The following is a 20,502-nucleotide window of genomic DNA, read 5'->3' as shown; positions in this document are numbered from 1 at the left end:
AGTTTCACATTCATTCATTCATCCATCCATCCATCCATCCATCCATCCATCCATCCATCCACCTATCCATTCATTCATTTGTTTGTTTGTTTGTTCGTTCGTTCGTTCGTTGCATTCATTCATTCGTTCGTTCGTTCGTACATTTCATTCATTCATTCATTCATTCATTCATTCATTCATTCATTCATTTATTCATTCATTCATTCATTCATTCATTCATTCATTCATTCATTCATTCATTCATTCATTCATTCATTGGCTAAATCTCCCTATTACATACCTTCATGAACATTCTGTGTACCTGCCACGAATAATGACTTATGTGCTGCTTTGGTATAAATACTATAATTATATGTTTCAACTGTGACTTCGCCGTGCTGTTGCCATGCCCCAGGGTTGCCGGTTGTTGCGTCGAAATTACAGTAAATACTCACCTGCCTTGACAGTCCCAGTTACCCACAGTGCCTTGCTACTTCCGTGTCTCCAAACGCCAGACTGCATGCTAGACTGAGCGGCTGTGTACGCGTGCGACTACGAGTACGTCATGTCCATTCATACATAAATCATTCAACGGGCTCAACTTCCCCATACAATTTTATTTTAGACAAACATAGCCATGGAAAACGAACTAACGTGTTGCATTTGCTTGGAATTGTTAGAAATTCCTCTAATACTACCGTGTTCGCACAATTTCTGCCGGAAGTGTGTGCGCAATCTGTTGGCGAATGGCGATGTTCTCCGGCGAAGTTTCAACTGTCCGACTTGTCGATGCAGTGTCCGACTAGACTATCGCAAAATAGAAGACTTTCCAATCAACAGAGTCCTGGAAAATATCGTTGAGCAGTACAAGAAAGATAAAGAGAGAGAAGCAGCGAATGATGGCGTCCACACCAGAAAACCTCTGTGCTCGGAACATGGCGAGAGCATGTTGTTTTACTGTTTGACCTGTCAGGTTGCCGTCTGCTGTTTATGTAAGGAGACTGGCAAACACAGTGTAAACCACACCGTGAAATTGCTGGACGATCTTTGTGTGAAAGAACAGGTAGGAAGAGACGTTTTCGTTGGCTTTTGTCATTTGTTTGACGGGTCACAGTCATGCGGCCTCGCGGCAAAGTGAACTGTTTGAAAACATTCTAACAATCACTTGTGAAATATGCTATAGAAGTAGGAGGCCATTGCAAAATAACGTTTTTTTATAAACTAACTTATATCACATTACACCTACGTTTAATATTGGATATTCAATTTCATTTGGAAACTGCAAGAACGTTATGACTATAAATATTGAAATTAAGAATTGCAAATATTTATATTTAGCAGTTTTTTGGGGAGGGGATCGGGGAAGCTGATATATATTAAAAGTTTACAAAAGAATAAACTTGTTTGTGATTCTGACCATGGTCAAAGTATAAATGTTTACCCCTTTACATAGTATTTATTCAATCTGTTTGACTAAAGATTATAATTGTCCGTGTAGCGTTGAAATGTAAATACGGAATTCAAATGGTATGGAGACACGTTCTCGTATCAAGTACACCCTTAGTATAGCGATAACGTTGCTATCATCCAGTAAATCAAGTGATCTGTTTCTTGAGCTAGTCAAAGTTCATTTTTAGCAACCATTCACACACTCCCCCACAAATCCTGCATGTCTTTTCGTGTAGACTAGATATAACGATAAAGGGACATTGTCTTGATTAAGTCAACAGCTCAGCTGTATCTGGAGGTATATTTGCTGTCCTCCCATTCAAACAAATTACTCAGACATTAGGCAGACATAGAGTACTGTTGAAATGCGGGTTGTTGAAAAGTGCTCATCCATGGAACTTTGCCTTTGTCCGTCCTTTTTCCACATCACTGATTTTTTTTAAATACTTAATCAGGGGTAACTGTCGTGTAGCCCAATTAGCCAATTTATAGAGTCCATGAACAGCTCCCGCTCAAAAGGATGGATAATGGGTCAGAATTGTTGGCGTTCAGATCAATAGACATGGGTGTGTAAGTGATTGGTGTGTATTATGTGTGAGCTACTGGCAATGTCAAGTGTCGTCCTGTTGGCAGACGGAGTTAATTCGGATTTGATTTTGATAAGGGAATATTGTCTGAATTAATTCCCATGCTCAGTCTTGAAGCAGAACTGTGTGAATTGATCCAGGTGTTGCCAAGCATTTGATGCCATCCACAAAAATTTGTAATCATGAATGGATTATTACTGAATTATACTGAGAGGTTTTTTACTCATTCTGTATCAACTGTGTGTGTCTGTGTGTACACAGCATGAAGCTGCTATCATAAATTTTTTCAATACTAGTTCAGAGCATAGGTAATAATAGCGTCCCACAGTCCTTGTTGTTCAGTCAGTCTCACCATGGTCTCACCATAAAGCCATACATGGGTATAGTGTATGATATCACTGCAGCAAGCAATCTGACACTTCACTCCTTTCATGATTTTTAACATTTGAAATGCTGTTGGGTTGTGCACTTGATGTTGTTGAAATGAGATTATGTTGACACCCAAAATATATTATAATATTATTATGTTTGATTACTCCAATTTCCAAACATCAGAGCTTGTGTACATGGATGATGGTACATAAACTTCACACCTTTTTCCAAGCATAGGTATAGTGTCGTTTGATCCATATGAAATTATCTCAAAAAGAAAACGTCATAATTCAAAAGAGTAAAGGTGAAGGAGTGGTTTGGTGTAACTGCCAAACTATTGTCATTCTATAAACATGTTCATTCATGATATTATAGATTGTAGTAATCCAATACATACACGACTAGTGTGTTTGATTTGGAGACAAAGGAAAGCTCTTAAAATCCCCCCTTCTCAGTAAAACTGTTATGCCATTGTTGTGTTTGGACAGTTGTATTCATGTACACAATGGGAGATGGACACAAGCCACTGATCTGAGTAAGTAGTTGATACAAACAATGAAAACACTGAACACTAAAATCCTTTCAAATTATTTTAACCGCCAATTATCTGTTTGTTGAGGAACATGAAAAAAAAAAGAGATTTAGGTATTCATGGCTCATAAGTTGTATGCAGTACTGATATTGTGATAAACAACTATTTGATTTGGTTTTTAGAATAAAAATATTCACCAGTTTAGGCTAGTGAAGCAAGTGAATTACACAAGCATTCCATTACTATGAATTAATTTAGTGTAGGCTGCCCAATTTTTCTAAAATTGAAAATTCCATAATTTCAGATAATTCAACCCGTATACTCAAGTTACAAATAACAGTTATTCTGAGCAGTAATAAATATTCTGACTTAAAAAGCTGCACTAGTACTAGTAGTGAACATTTTTTTGAAAATGTTTGTTAATCCAAAAAAAAATAAAAAGAATTGTTTCTGGTCAGGACAGTTTGTCTAGTTCTGTCATACAAACCTGTCATACTCAACTGTATATGGCAGTTACTGTTCTTTTTATTTAGTACTTTAGAGCAAGTGTGTATGTGGGGCAGATGTCATTTGCTTGTTCATGATTGGCTCTGCAGTTGTCTTCACTGAAGTAGCAGGGAGGGTTATTTTTGTGTTTCCCACAGATCTGCAGACTGCATGGGCTGAACAAACACACAAAAATAAAAAGACTGACAAGAGGATATTTAAGTGATGCACGCCATTACAATTCTGCTGATGCTAAAAGTAACACCTTTTAGCACCTTCTTACACCTGTACCCATATGGTGAATAACGCCACCAGCCTATGCTTTGGGGCTATGTGTAAATAAAACTTGTTTGTCTAAACTAAGCATCTTGCTGGAACTCGTTGACACCTCTCAATCCGATAATGGTCAGTAGTTGTACCTCAGATCACAGACAAGAAACTGTGTTCCTTGCCTGTGCTCAGATGTTGTACCATGGATCACAGTCCTGCTTGCAGACGGTGCACACGTTTCGCTCAACACCGTCCTACGAAAAGTAACCGTCCTATAGCGAGTGCGAAAACAAAATACTTTCGCACCAATAACAAAATAATTACATATAATTTTTTTTTTATAAAGCTATCAAATATTAGAAATCGGTCGAATATGTACTCATTTTACATCTTTTTGACGATAGTAGTCGCTGGTACGATCACAAAAAGTGTCGAAATCGGAACTTTTCCAGTTCCGACTGATTTCAAAGTCCCGCCTTACAAACTCCGCCACATTTGATCGGGCGTCCACTTGGGCATAAATTTTACGATTGAACTTATGATTCCGGGATTTCTGGTCCTCCGGACTGGGACTAGTACTTTTGTAGCCAAGTCGAGGTAAAATTACTAAATAGTCGATTTATTGCTGATATTTGAACACAGATGCGTTAAATCTTTAGTTACTAGCATTTCAGGTAAGCCCAGGTTTCACAACTGTAGGCGACTTACTCCGTATGCAAGTAGGGCGACATGGACCCTCAGACCACTAGTGGTCAACCGGTCTGAGATGGATCATAGACCCTACGAAATGGATGTAGCCTAGTAGAAATGTCTATATTTGTGAACAGTAAGGAATGTCTCTCAGATAGACTGTGTCCATGACTGTACAATGTTGTGTCAATCAAGGCCTCTTCGCAGGTTTGTGAAAATGATGCTGGGGACTAATCTCCATTTCAAAAAGGGAAGTTTTTCTAACTGAAAAAGGTGTTTGTCCTGAATGTTCGATAACTTGCATTTCCGTCATTTTCTCGTCTCTGTTAATTTTAGCGACGAAGGGATATGATATTCCATAGAACGCCTTTTGTTTATCAATTACAAACAATAGCATGTGAAGGGCGATATAATGTTGCCTTGTCCGAGAAACGGGAAGTACACTAGCTGTTTTCACTTCACTGCTCACACTTACATTGAAGAGCTATGTAGTCAGTAATCTTGGCTAGTCTATTCTATTGTCAAACAGAATTTTCCCTCAAATTCAACATCACTGTCAGAATATATTCGAGAAAGGTTTACAACGTTTAAACTTTATTCATCCTGGATTCAATAGCAAGTGTACATTCTTTGATCACGGATTTGCGAGTGCAAAACATTATAAAAGCACGGGACTGCAATTTTGTGTTCCATGTCTGTGTAACCTCAGATCACTGAAAATATTCATTAGTGGTCTGAGTCTGAGTTGGAACACATCTCCGTTTATAGTGCTAGTTGTGTGTATTCACTAAGCCGTTTCAATATAATAATCATATGGGCGTTTTATTTTCAACATCACGCAAACCATTGGCCTCTTTTCATGGTAGCGATTAGTCTATCTGCTAGACCTCGGATGTTCTTCCGATACAAATGAAACACGACCGAACATCGCTATCGAGGATGGAACATCCAAGGCAAGCCCTCACTGCGAACTTCGTTCGCTTCAATAGTAATTAGTATCGAAAGAAAGCACGAACATCTAGCAGCAAGACTAGGTAGCGATTTGACAGACGCCAACAAAATCGAATTTTAGACTCTAATATTACTCTTCGCACGTACAGAGTACTTTTTATAGGATAATATCATAAAAAGTGAATCAGAGCCACAAGCATCTAACCTAGAGTCTAAAATTAGATTTTATCCGATAATGGATATTTGTGTAATGTCGCGTCTTCATGGGGTCAGGTGTAAAAAAGACGGGTCAAAGTTTGGAAATGTGCACTCAGAGAACTGCGACACAACTGCTGACAGAGAGTTCTCAAATCATATTTCAGAGCTAAGGTGGCTATTGTCCTGCGTGTTCATTATAAAACGGCCAAGTTCGCGTCACAATTTGTAAAATAACGCTACGACATTATACTAAACAATAAAGAATAAATAAGCCTTTGAAGTTTCTGTGCTCCTACTATAAATACTTCCTATGAATCTGGCCACAACTACTCATGTCCTAGTCTAGCTGCTAGACCTCAGGTGTTATTCCGAATTTACAATACGACAAGGATGGGCGTTCGTCATCACGGCGAACTTCGTCGGGAGAAAGCCCGAACGTCTAGCAGCAAGACAACTTTCTATAGTGGTCTGAGCGCACCATGCATACAATGAAAAGATGGAAAAGAAGATTATGCAAATACCCGACACTTCTTTATTTCTGTTGATATAGATGATGAGGCCAATTAACACATTTCTACCAGCTTAGCATATTAACTAACCTCGGATTTTCGAGGTTGGGAAGTTCTCAATTGGTCATACTTTAGCATCGGAGAGAATTGTAATGCTGACCAGAAACTATTCTTTCTTTTAAGTTTTATTTGGTCTTAGATACAGTAACTGACTCATACACTGTGAATACTAGTAGTAGTAGTATTGAATCACAAATGGGTATTTTGGTCTATCAAAAAATTGTGTCAGAGTATTCTCATGCATGGATACAGTGGCATGATTCTTAGATGCAGTTATCTGCCAGCAAATTAATTTTTATTTTTTTTATATCAATTTTTATATTTTATATTTTTTAATTATTTTTATTTTATGGGGTGGGGGGCGTTTGGCCATCTCATCAAGTATGAGTAGTTGACAATATTTAAGTGTCTTGATAGAGAGATATCAAGAGACAAACACATGTTCTAGAAAACGTGATATGAATTTTGAGTATGTATCTGTGCCTATTGATTATGAAAAATATGAGAATCAATAATGCATGGCATTTTTCCTCTTATATTAGAATCATAAATAGTTGTGTACAGACACAATAAATACCTTTGTTGGCCCAAAATCAGCTGCGAATCTTTAATTTTCTTCGAAATCTTACATGTAAGCTGAAGAATCAAAATTTAATATTTATATATAATCCACACATTCATGTAATTATTATCCTCAGGTTTGCTAAGGTTGGGGAACCCCGGTAACAGAAAGGGAGGAAAGGGGTAAAATAAAAATGGCAGCGTTTCCCCATAGAGTCTATGGTAATTTTGTTTGGGAACCCAGATAAAATGACATGACAACCCCAATAGATTTTACCTACTTTATACCGCCCTCAGCAAAAACACTGATCCTCATGCATCCATTATTCAACACTACAGGTTGTCAGCATATGTTGTCTTCATTTTGTCTCAGCCTTGTTTCTTCAAGATAGCCTGTGATTCAATGCCAGGTGATCACATAGAGTGGAGCCCAAACATCATGATATATAGAATCATTCTTTTGTTCTGGATTAACTCTTTCTGTAGCTCTGCAAGACAACAATTTTTCTACATATATTAATCCTTAACTTTGACATTCATGATGTATTGTCATTTCTTATTTTTTCATGGCACAAATACAAGAGATAGGGAAACGTGTATTGGCACATGTCCCGGTGCATGTGTGTCTCTGATTTTGAATACAATATTCAGGATTTCCATCAATATTTCCCCAAAATTATAAGACTGAAATAATTGAATTTAGTACATTTAACAACCTCATGCTGTCATCAAAAGCTTTCCACAGAATCTCCTACCCAGCTTGTCACTGATATTATTTATTTGTGTTTACTTTACAGAAAATATTGAATGATAATACAGATGAACTACAAGAACTAGTTGTGAAAGCAAAAAAGACGCTGAGTTCAGAAGAACTAAATAAACAAGCTGTGGTAAGTTCAAGATTAGTCATTCATTGCAGAACTGATTATATTTATAACTTGAACATTTGCGGAATTTTTGTTAAAGGCAGTAAGCAGGTATAATCTACCTGAGTTCTCCTGTCATTTTGCCAGGGTTTCACACCAAAATGATTGTACAATGTCATGGAAAATATACCAGTCGCTCAATCCAGAGGTTAAAATACCAACCATCACAAACTAAAAACCTGTACATTAATATACATTGTTTTATGTTTCAGGATGAATTTGTGAAGACCACAAAGGAAATAGACAAGACTTGCAAAGAATTAGTAAGCCTGATAGAGAAGAAACAAGAGACTTTAAAAAACATGGTATCAGCTCAGAAAACTCAGTTTGAGTGGCAACAAAAAATGCAGAAAGATACTATTGAAAGAGCAGAGAAAACACTACAAAAGTGTGAGGAACTCAGAACACGACACAAAAACAGTCCTGTGAAATTTTTACAGGTATGTTACATGAAACAACTCATCATCTATAGTATCAAATCCTTTGTAGAATATCTGTTGATGATGGCGTCTTAAAAAATGTAAGGTATAACCTGCCGCAGCAGAAATGTTCCACAAATTCAAAAAGATTCAAATTTTGAGCAGTTCTGATGACAGCCTGTGCTATTGAAAGGGGAAGGGTAACTTGTAAATTCATGTCATTTGATAAAAATTTGGTGAGATAAAATTTGTTGATTTCGTTCAGTTTTACTTATTAGTACATGTATGGAGTTTGCATTGATCCAAACTTAGGCAGAAGTGACATTTGAGACTGCTAGGCAACTTCTGTTTTTATAGAAGTATGTAGTTGACAATTTGTTTGACAGAGGTCACCTTGCCAATGTCATACATCACTGTCACCTTTGTTCAGATCGATGCCAACTGAAAAGTGAAAATGAAAGAAACTAGCACATTTTGTCTCATTTGACAGCCATGTTTTCATTCGGTAAACAAAAAGTGAAATCACAAAGTTAAAGTGTTCAACACTGTGAAGTGTTTATGCAGTCAATGACATGTAATTAACATAAGATTAGTGGATATTATGAATTAGCCTTTACTTTGTCCATAAAGGTGAGTTGTGGAAATGCTTGAACATTTTGTGGTTAAAACATGTACTTAGTATATTTGCTTAAAAATCCAAATTATTTCATCAAATCGTAGACTGACAGATCAGCCATTGAGGGCATTGTTTAATCTCCCTGTCCCGAACTAGGACAGACTGATAAGCCCAGAATGATGATGTCATTACAATAATGGTATAACACAGAATGGTTTCTATTTTATGTGTTTTAATATAAAGTTTACATCTCTTTATCCTCATCAGGAATCCATGGAGGTAGGGATAAGGTAAGATGACAATTCCAATCACTATTCACTATAAAAGCACTCGCCACATAGAAACATTGTAAGGTCAGGTCAGGTCAATCATATCAACACACATGGTTGATTAATGGCGATTTGCGGGTGGTGGCCATGAGACAGAAAGATTGTGGACTCTCTGTAATCACTTATTACAAAAGTGTTTAGCTAATGGTTAACAGGAACACCAACAAAAATGAACCCTTCAGAGTAGCAGACTATCTGGTAAAGTTGATAGGCAGTCAAAGCCAAATGTAACATATATAGATCATTCATTGATTGGCTTGACTCATTATCAGGGTGATAGATTTAAATAAACATGATGGGCTAAACTTTCTAACTGCTATCACCACACACTGTGATGTGTTTCATCCACCGTGGTAGTTGTTGCTTTTTAAAATTCGTACAAACATTCATCATTTTTTAGGTAGGTTCATTTTAAATGCTGTATGGCATTAGATTGTTTACCGGAAACTTATATTCCATTTGTTTGTAATGAAATTATTGTTTTCTTATAATAGCCATGTACATTTCAAAACACTGCTAGTAAATTTCGCCTTATCATAAATTTGTATTCACATATTTTTTGAACCCGGCCAGTCATATTAATTATGAGTTTTCCAAAAATTGTCAAGACATTATGTACAAATTCAGCAAACTGAAACATTAGATACAAAGTCATTCTTAGTAAGCAATATTACGTCCAGGTATTCTTTTTTTAATTTTCTGTTATATTCTCTTCTGAGCAGCCTGAAGGCAGACATTGTTACGCTGAGGTCGACACAACAAAGAGAAACCCCTTTCAAGAGGAAATACTTACATTCACTGGCCATTAAGCATGCATTGAATTTCACCTTTCGTCTTGAAACCAGTCCAGGTGAGTTGATAATTCAGATCCATTCTAGAGGGGTAAAGTGAGTAGCATTTTTTATCTATGATGGTGAAATGTACTATATTATACCGTGTATAAGCCAAGATTTCTATTCAACAGAATCATCATTACATGAGAAGCCTCAAGGGAGATTTGGTGAAGTTGGAATTTGTTCCCCAGGTAAGACCTAGTGTTGCATATGTACCAGTGATTACTTGCACTGGTGCTAAGCACATATTACTGGTATTTGCACTACCATGCAATTATAGCATATAGCATATAACGTTATATAGCATACCTGTAGGCAAAGTATATGAAAATGAGGGCACAAATGTTCCTTGCATACAAAGTCATATGATTGCATGTTATGATTTTTATGGAAATTTGCTGTTTTGGACCAACATTTGTAATAATGGCAGAACCCCATAATGCATAAGTTCCAGTTTGTTTGTGATGTTTTATGCTATGGCCAAAGACAACACAGCAAGCACTTGTGCAAATGTCCCAAGTATGCCACACTTGCACTCACACACCATGGGGTTCTGTCATAAGTTACATCAGTGAATATCGTATGTTATTGGTACTTCTTGCACTGCTGTGCAGTATTGAAGACATGAGCACATGACATGTATACAAGTGAACTTGCTTTTGTTCCATGTACAGCATACAGTTTATGAACTTTGCTGTTTTGATTTAAATATTTGTAATAATAACAGAACCCCATGACTTGTGAGTGCAGCCGCAGAGAATACTCATGGAAGTGCAGCCACAGAGAACACCAGAAGCACTTGGGCTGAGTACACCACACCTGTACTTGTGAGTCATCTGGTTCTGTTATTATGGACACTAGTGTAAGTTTGTTTGCCTCACATGACTCATTGTGGACCAATCACTAGACAGCTTTAGATTGCAATGTCTTAATAATTTGTATGTCTTGTCTGTAGGAATGTTCCCGTGGTCTATTCCCGATTCTACACCCAAGAATACCAGTTCTAGTGATACGTCACTGTCTCCAGACAATATTTTCAAATTCAGTGCTTCATCACCAGATAGTGTCAGTAGTAGAAGAAAAAAACAAGCTCACAGATCTAAAACAAACCATCCAATGAAACCTATGCATTGGCCAGAACAAAAGGCAGCTGATACAAGTCCCACATATAAACCTGTGACCAGTCCACAGAGAAAGTTTCAGGTGAGGTGATAGCTATAGATTCAGGAAGATTTTATCTACCTTACTAATTTACCAACCTTAGCAAGAACACCCGGTCGGTATAACACTTTTATAAAATGACAGGGGAACATACCGGGTAGGTAAATTCACCAACTTACTACAATTGGTAGGGGGGACCCTGGCAAAATGCTTTGGAATTCTGGTAGATTTTATCAACTTACTATGCTTAACTAAAAAGTGGTGGGGAATCCCAGTAAAATGACTTGAGAACCCTGGTAGATTTTACATACTATCACCTTTAAGAAAACAGTGGTAAGGAAACCCAGGAAATGACAGGAAACTAAGGTAGATTTTACAAACTTGCCACCCTGAACAAAATCACTGGTAAGAACCCCTGGTAAAATGATTGGGGAACGTTGGTAGATTTTATATACAACCATGCATAATAAATTTACTGGTAAGGAAAAAATTGGTCACTGGTCAGTGGAAAATTTCAGGCCCTGTTGCCTTCATGTTGCTAGCACTATTAATTTCTATTTTTGGGTTTCTTACACTCTTTAAATTAGAAGGTTCATGAATTTCATTTTGTATGGCACGGTCAGTTTTAAACCTGCATTAGCTGTAACTATGAGTATTATATTTTCCGATCAGACAACCAACCTACAACGTATTCACAGAAAATTGATAAAATACCAATAATTAGACATTGTACATGGTGATCATACATTGATTTTATCCATAAGTAGTACAGCAACAGGTTGAAATTGTGATCACCGTTGAGGGCGCTGTTTTAGGGTGTAGACCTAAAAATCAGTATACATTGTATACTATGTGTACAGCTAAGCATATTTTACCCACAGGTGATTCAATACTATCCAGAGTGTATGATATTACAAGTAAGTCATTCTATATAACAAAACAGTTTCAAAAAAAGTTTCAGTTGCAGCTAGTGCAGATTTAATGATATCGAATCATGAATTTCATGTCTTTTTATTAACGCCTTTACAGGCAGCAGAAGATCATGATACAGTATGGAAGGAAGGCGTGTCTAGAAGTATTAATACACACCATCAGTGTATTACAGCCATGAAAGATTATGAACAACTCAGTTTAGAGGTAAATAGTTTAATAATTATATTTACAAACCAGAATCATTTCATAAACTCTCCTGTAACTTGCCTCATTAAACAAGCCTAAATCATGAATAAGTCATTTCTAGTTATCTGGGGAAAAAACAAAAGATTGTTTAGTTTGGCCACTAGGAGTGCTGTTTCAGAGTAGCTTTTGGACAGGAAGTGTTGTAGTCTAGTTCCTGACAGACTGTATTCTCTACTTCGTTATCTTCATGCTATGCCATCTAGTCAATCCCGTTACTCAGGGCGTTAATAGTGGTTCAACCTCATGGTGGGCGAAACGCGAATGGCGCATGTCAGTAGTAATCCATCACAAATTGACAGGCTGTCGTCATAGTTCTCATGTTTCTAGGATCTAGGACTGATATGATATGCAAATGTCCAACCAAGACTCCACCTTCAGTCTGTTTAAACTGAAATCGTGTGGGGACGTGACGACGTCATTGTGTTTATATGAACGCTGTAGGGGGAGCACAGAATTCTGTGCGAGAGGAACGGGATTGACAAGGCAGTATAATATGGAGATAACGTAATACGGAATACAGTCCGTCAGGAACTAGACTAGAAGTGTTGGCAATGACATGCCATGGTGTCAATAGATAAGTGTATTATTTACATCTCTTTTTGTCTAATTAAACAATTTTAAGTAATGTTACTAGGGCTGAAGGTTTACATCTATATTATTTACTTATTTATCTATCTATCTATCTATCTATCTATTTTTCTATCTATCTATCTATCATTCAAACAATTGTGTATTTTTACTTTTAAAAAAAGGAACTGAGATTGGAGGACTATGAGGCTGGCAGGAAAGGACCACATTGGTTTTTGGACAAATGTAATGCAAGCCAATCACAGGGTACAACATTTCTAAGACGTCGGATGACAACAGGCATCACAAAAACAACTTCAGATGACAATAAGGTATGATTGTATGGAGTCTGTATTTAGTGATTAACCATTTACAAATAGGAAATCTTAGATCATATTTGACAAAAGAATTTACACTTTTTATAATACAAGTATTTTAAGTTTTGTATAATCATCATGCAATGTTACGTGGATCTAAACACAAAGATTTGGTACGACATGGGTTCCTTTTGAAATGTATGAAGAATGAAAAATGGAAAGTATATTTCTGGTATATCTCATTTCATTAGCAATATTATAATGTGTGTACTTATGTCTCAATTCGAGACATTCTGTCCTTGTGTGTATGTACACAAATGTATGTATGTACCTATATGTGAATCAACATTAGAATCTTACAGTCACACATTTACATACTAACATAGGTCTTTGGTGGTGTAAATTTGTCTGAGGGAATAGCTGAGAGAATACTAATGGACTTCAAACCCCTGACAGGGTCACTGTCATTAACATCATTGCATGACAGTTCTGCTAAAAGCTTTGAAGTAAGTGCATGTATATTGATAATCCTCTGTATATCTGCTATTCTTTATTGTACCACTACAGGTGCTTGCACTAACAAGTTGTAATTATGCAAATATTAAGTGTTGGCAGGAGTTCATTTATGAAGTGTTGTTCATGTTATGAAAAAACATTCTTCATGTAGTGTGACTGATTCATATTGTATGTTTGTCTTTCTCTGTGTTGTATCAAGCTCAATGTGACAACTTAATGTACACTTGTTTTTGGTGATTTTTGTACTCTTGTCAATTCATATATATAATATTATAATATTATGATATTGCAATTGCACAGCCAGAAAATATGAGTTTTGATGACATGAGTTTTGTCACTACACATCTTCAACTAGTAGTGGCAAGGCCCCTTATGTTACTTGTCGTTTCCTTGGCTGACCAAATAAAAGTATTTGGAATAATAAGATATTGTTCTCCCAAATATTTTTCTTCATTCAGCCGAGGCCCTTGTCACTATTCATCTCGCAACTCGTACAAGTCGTAGTGACAATCATTGGATCACATGTATTTTCTGGCTGAATGAAAGAAAAATGTTGGGAAATAATAGAATTATACCATCACCAGTAACATTTTTAACAAATCTGGGACTCAATCTGGGAACCAATGCAGAACCAATGATGTAGACAGGCATTATTGCGACAGAGACGCGTGTTGTCATGATGTAGAATGAGTGTATATTCCATATTTTTTCGTTGAACCTGGCTCGTACATATACTATCCATTATAACACAGTGTGTTCACATAGACTTCAGTGATTGGCTTAGATCATGTCACATGGTATGGACTATTGACCCAGAGTGACCTTAATTTGCATATAGACACTCTAGTCACATTCTGTTTTCCCTAGGACAATATTCATGATATAACACAATAGTCTTATGAGGGATTTGCATTGACTATGAAAGGAATATTTGCCAGAGAATGTGATGTGTTGTAAAGCAGTTATTGTCTTGCCTTATTCGGGCACTAGTAGATGTCATATCGGGCTGTTATGTAGCAACTATTTCTGTCAGTTTCAGCCTTGAGAAATAGTTGCTGCATAACAGCCCTCAGGGTAAGAGATGCCTACTACATAGCCAGGTAATAATATTATACAAACATTTGCGTTTTCTATTGATAGGAACAAAGACTTGAAGATTATCAAAGTGATCTGAAGTTTGCAAGACCTCGTCTTAGTACTTCATTTGGATTCAAAACATCAAGGTCACTATTTCGTGTCAATATGAATCAGAATGTGAATCCTAATACATCTGAATGCAGCAGTAATGAATCCGTGATGAGTGATACAAACAAAAAGACTGCGGGTGGTGGCTTCGGTAGTATTTTCACAGACAAGGTACTCATCGCTAAATGTTCAGCTCCAACATTGTCTTCTGCTCCAGGTGAAAGTGGTGCCACAAACCAAACAATGACAATGACAATAACCACAGATGCATACCCTACTGTGTCGTCAACAAAGCCAGCTAGTCCAAAATATGTACCGAAATCTGCGTCATATTCACCGACATCTCCGAAATATTCACCCACATATTCACCGACATCTCCAACATATGAACCGACATCTCCGTCATACGCCCCAACATCTCCGTCATATGCCCCAACATCTCCCTCATTGTTGCCATCATCAACATTATATTCCACACAGAGTCCAGCTGTGTATGCCGATACAAGTCTTGTTGCATGTTCAGATACGGTATCTCTTAATGGACATAAAGTTGGTATCTTTGCAACAGATGCACAGACAGATTCCACAAGTGCAATCTGTTTTAACCAACCAACCAAAACTAGGGACGTTTCCTCTTCCTTGTCTACTGCTAAACCAATAAATGGCAAGCAGTCAGCAACGGATGCTAAAACAAGCTTGTTTTCTGTTAGAGATGCTCTTTCAAATGACAAGATATCCCAAGAAGATGACACAAGTTATGACACAGCTTATACTGTGGAAGACATTCCTACATCTAATTCAAGCGACAGGGATTCACCTATACCAGACTTACCGTGGAGGCAAACAGAAAGTCTCGGATCAAGAAATTTTTTTAGTTCCATATGTACCCATGATGAGGGCGTCAATTTGAAACTGGATAAACGTTCAATGAAGAAGAAAGAGAAACACAGACGGGCCTTTGTTTTTAACAGAATATTCAACGAAGCAAATAATGACATTTTAAGTCAAAAATCAGTAATGGGAAAGACTGATAAGGGAGTGGACAGAAACAGATCAGATAACATGAATATATTATCTTCATCTAGTAGTAACAGTGACATGACAACAATCGCAGAGTCATGTAGTGATGACCAAGCAAATGACAGCTATTCTTTGATTGACAGAGATGTCAGGTCAGAAATTGATGCAGATTCGAACTGTACAACAAAGAGAGATAGAATGATACCATTTCACAACCTTGTGAGGGAAACATCTTGTCCTGCAGAAATGGAGGATGGTGTTTTTCCCCTGGGTGATAACGTCAAAGAACTGGAACACAGTAGACATGGTATGCCATCAAGTGAAGTAAAAGATAGACTCAACCAAGACTTGCATAGTACAAGATTTGAAAAGTCGTCATCTATAGCTGAATCATTCCAGTTTCAGTTTCCTAAAGCGAGAGTTGAATTGCCAGTAAACTTTGATGCACAGAGAAATAAGAATAGAAATACTAAAGAGAAGGGTAGCAACTTTAAATCAAAGTCAGATGATAAAGCTAATCATGCAGTTTTCACATTCAGTGCCAGGTATACTGCCATTCCAGAAGACACAATGCAAACCACAAAGTGTGTTGCTCGCTCTCTGAAATACCAAGATACTGCAAGTTCACCCAATATGGAAGAAGATGGTAATGAAAAACAATCCATTGAAAAATTGTCACAAGAAAATACCAAAAAGGAATGTGAAGAACTTATGGAGAATGAAGAAAGAGATAGTGATGAAGAGTATGTTATTGTTGGTGAAAACACCACTAGTACTAAAAAATGTGGTGCGTTATTAGCAGAAACAGACTCATGTGATGAGTTATTAGCAGAGACAGACTCTCAACCTGCAGCACAGGATTTGTGTGATGAAACTAAACATGACACAAGTTCAGATATGATTTCCTGTACACAACTTGCAGATGACAAAGATACTAGCAGTGCATTTGATGATAGTTCCCTTGCCAGCTGTTCCTCCCAGCCTGACCAACTCAACGAGTCGGATGATTGTAGGAGTGACTCAATGACAGACTTGTCTACCAGTACAGGTTGTTGTTACAGTACCACATCAGATTTTGATAGTTCGAGTCAAATAAGAGATGAGCTCCTATCAACTGGAGGTAGTGTTGACGTGTCGGATAATAATAACAACAACAACAACAACAGTGATCAGGTAGAAGATGAAGATTTAGAAAACCTAAGATGTGATATAGCAGGGAATGATGGTGATAACAAAGGTCTTAAGAAACAAAGCATCCGAGATAAACATGATAGAATTAATTTTACAAATGAACCCAGTTTATAGTATTTAGGATTAAACCATGAATGAAGACATGGAGATTGATAGCTGTGTTCTCCAATGTCTGGATCCCATGGTTTGGATTACTACTTATCTTTGACCCATAAGAATTAGATGGGAATCGTTCTCAATCTCATGTACAGGGTTTTATATAACTCTTGTCAGACTTCTTGTCTCACCTAAATTTTAATCCAATATTCACCTCTAAAATTTTCTGATTTGCGCAAGAGTGTTACTGTGTTTCATTCCAATGAATGGTAGTACTTCAGTAGTTGAAAACAGGAGATGTTCCCCATATAGTGCAAGTGGTTGACATTGCATGTTGATGGTGTTTGACTGTTTTTGTATCATTTTGATATGAGTATATCATATTCCAGTTACACTTTACTTCTAATCTGCATACAATTGAATGTTTGGTCAGTGTTATAATCTCCCAGTTAGAGTGTCAGTGTAACTGATACCTTGGTAATATAAGTAAATGAAACAGTCCAGGTCAGTGGCAGTGTCAGTCAACTTGGATGGATGCTAAGGTCACAAATCTTTTTATTTATAAGGGATTTGGCTAGAAGAAAGGACATATTACGGTAATGTCGTTATTAAGTCAATAAAAAGAGTGAATTTTCAGCTGGAAGGAAAGCTCAACCAGGGAAAGAAAGAAAGCATTAAAAATTCAGTTTTATTCTACCTCCACAAAGAATCGAAATCAAATCAAATCAAATCATCAATCACATGATTGCTGCATCATGTGGTGCTGTCAGGCATTTGACGTAAATAATGACAAGTTTATGAATACTAATTTTCCCAAAGTGGTGGGGGGGGGGGGGGGGGGGGGCTACCCTGGTGTGACACTACATTAAGTACTGTTGGTAGCTGGAATGTGGCATATTGGTTTGAGTCGTTCAGAAATCACGAGAGAGGAGAAACACCCCTCCCCCTCATTATAAGTAGTTTAGGGTGAGCATATAATGAAACAAGACTTAAGTAACCAAGGCAACATGATACCCAATGAAATTCAAACATTTGACCTATTACAGATTTTTTTCAACATTACTACAAAAATACAAGTGGTAGGTACTATAATCAACAACTTTTCATAATTAGACAACAGTAAGCTAATATTCAGAAAAAAAAGTACTTTTTGTGTTGTGAAATGTTCTTACAATATTTGCTACAATTTACATATTTTGTATTTTAGAACACGTTCACTTTCCTACTATTCGATTAGTCCACACACAAGCTCAGCTAATATTCACAAAATAATTGGTTTCTGTTTATTTACAGAAAAAGTCATAATTATTGGTCAAGTAAGATTTACATTAGCAGTAATTGTATTCGAAGCATATAACTTTAGAGTGACTTATTTATGTGAAGTACTGCTTTCTAAGGGGTGAGATCAATAGTTCATTGTCAGGTAAAAAACAATTCTTTTACATGTACTTGGGGTGGGGGGGGGGTCTGAGCCATTTTAGTTCTCATCGTACAAAAATCGGTTTTAGTTTTAATGGATGTTTGTACCCCTAAATACGAATATTTCTTTAAAAATGTCAAATTGAGAAATGGAAGAATTTTTACGATAGTAAATGCATGGCACTAATATAAAGTAAAGTGTCAACAACAGAACTATTTTTTACTCACTACTTACTGGCTTTATATTCATAGTAAATGTACTACATACTGATTGATTGTGCAGTTTGAAGCAATTCTCAAATTTTGGTCAATTTAGAAAGGGGGATGGAGGGTCTGAGAATTAGTTTTGTAATCTACATTGAACTATTGATCTCGCCCCTAAATCAGTTATACATTATAAAAGTGATTTATGTGTACAAAAAATTATAACATTTATCAGATATTTTGACTGGAACAATGAGTTTTTTGCTTCCGCCTGCATGTACAAATGTAGATGGTGTATTAACGTATGTATGCTAGAGAGTTGAAATATATGTTTGATTTACAAGAAGTATAAGTTTCTGAAGCAAACCATTGTAATTGAGTACAAAAACTGTTGGAATTACTGCTTTGTTGTGCACCAAGATGGACTTTTTGGAGGAAAATAGTTCTGTGGAGATCAAGTTTAAGGCAAAATAAGATAGAAACAAGCTAAAACTATAGTTGCAACATGTTGATGTGATCAACAGATACTTTTCTGACAGGGTGAATTTAAAACCACCGCCACCCCTGTCATTTTTTGCCATACTGTAATTAATGTATGGGGAAATACAAACCTACAATCAACTTACTATAACTTTTTTGTTGTTGATGTCATTAGACACATAGTATGGTGCTGTCTCAGATAGCAAGTTTTTTTCATCAAGTGGTCACACATTCAACTTCATTCAGTGTTTACATTACCTTGATTACAGTGTGAATATATCCACATAGGCACTAACACCTACTTGTGTAATTTTCCACATCCAACAATATTAAGTTAGTTTGTATTTATCTTAGTTTGCTGATGGCTTGATTTCCACAGTTGTAGATTCACCCTGAACAAAATGCTTATTAAGCCGAAAAAAATATTCATAGAAAATTTATCGTTTTATTATATATGATGATTTTATGTGTGTGTGTGTGTGTGTGTGTGTGTATGTGCATATGGTGTCATTTGCTACCACCAGAGGGCAGTGTTTATATTGGTTTATTGATCCGAATACTACTACTTGCACCATAGACCCTCCAGAGGGTCTATGCTTGCACTATAAGTGCCAATGGTTTTTGAAAACAATTTGATGAGAGTAGAGTGCAATCATAGAAGAGTACAAGCTTTTCTTCACACCTTAACAGTTAATCCACCCAAAATCATAAAAAGAAGAGTCAATTTTCCAATTTTCAGCAAAAATATGATTGAGAGAGAATAATGCAAAACAAAAAAGTGTGGGATTATTCATACCATAGCATCCTATACATTTGGTAATGTACATAAACCCTGAAGAAGAACTGCATTTTGTGAAAGATTTCCCACAAAAATTAGGACTGTTTGGATCTTCAGGTCAATTTAGTTCATTACGGTTCTGGGATAAAGTTTTTGTCAAACAAATATTATTGAATCAAACAGTCCCAACTCCATTCGTTATTTAATACATTGTATGACTATTGGGGTTCTAGCAGCTGTTTGTGATTGAAATTTGATTGTGTATGGTTGAAATATTAAATAGTACAGGGTAATATGTTGTTGTGTTGCATTCTGTTGCTTTGCATTAAACCACAAACAAGTTTCTTACTTGTCTGTGATTAAACTTAATATAAAATGTCAGTCTCTCATATTTACTTTCTTGTACATATCTTTGAAGAGTTTCATCATGAATGAACGGTTTGAGATGTTGTGACGACATTGATTAACTAACTTCTCAAATAAATTTGACTTCGTTACAAAGATTTCTTCTTGTCTATTGATGATGTGGGTAGTGTGTTAGCCCTGTAGACAGGAAAACGGCTATCGCTACGACGCTATTCTGCTAACCTAACTGACATTTTGAATTCCCGAGGAACGGAGG

This window comes from Glandiceps talaboti, chromosome 8 (assembly GCF_964340395.1).
Source record: "Glandiceps talaboti chromosome 8, keGlaTala1.1, whole genome shotgun sequence".
In the NCBI taxonomy this organism is placed as follows: Eukaryota; Metazoa; Hemichordata; class Enteropneusta; family Spengelidae; genus Glandiceps; species Glandiceps talaboti.
The sequence above is the reverse complement of the archived record's forward strand: the minus strand, read 5'-3'. Positions refer to the sequence as shown.